We start from the raw sequence: 681 nt of genomic DNA, 5'->3' as shown, positions 1-681 counted from the left end.
AGTCTGTGTGTGTGTGTATGTGTGTGTGTGTGTGTGTGTGTGTAGAGTCTCTGTGTGTGTGTTTACCGCAGAGGCAGGTGTGTGTTCGAGGTTGTGGTTTGGTCTGTTGTGTTTCTAGGATCTGTTGCACCATCTGCTCCACTGAGAGCTCCACAGAACCATTGCCTCCACAAGACCATTTCATACTGTGGACTGAACACACACACACACACACACACACACACACACACACACACACACACACACACACACACACACACACACAGAGTCATTCACAGTCACACTGAACAGACAGATTTAGGTGGCAACCAAAGGCTAAATGCAACCAGCAACCATATGTTTATATCACGCTCATATATAACGACTGAAATAATGCACTTAATGCAGAAATCGTTCTGTGCTGACTTCCTCCCAGATCGATGATTGGTGGTTTGATTGGTCACTCACACATGGGTTTGAGTTGAGACAGCAGTTCATCTCGGCTCCAGCGCAGACTGTCCCTGCGGTCGGTCAGAGCACACGACACCGGACCACACGACTTCACACTGTCCTCCAGAGACGGCACGTTCAGATAGTGCACCAGAACAATGTCTGGGTTCTGGACACACACACACACACACACACACACAGGATATACATTTTTGATTAAACAATGTCATAGTTAAAATAAATATATATATA

The sequence above is a fragment of the Puntigrus tetrazona genome, chromosome 23 (genome assembly GCF_018831695.1).
Source record: "Puntigrus tetrazona isolate hp1 chromosome 23, ASM1883169v1, whole genome shotgun sequence".
NCBI lineage: Eukaryota > Metazoa > Chordata > Actinopteri > Cypriniformes > Cyprinidae > Puntigrus > Puntigrus tetrazona.
The sequence above is the reverse complement of the archived record's forward strand: the minus strand, read 5'-3'. Positions refer to the sequence as shown.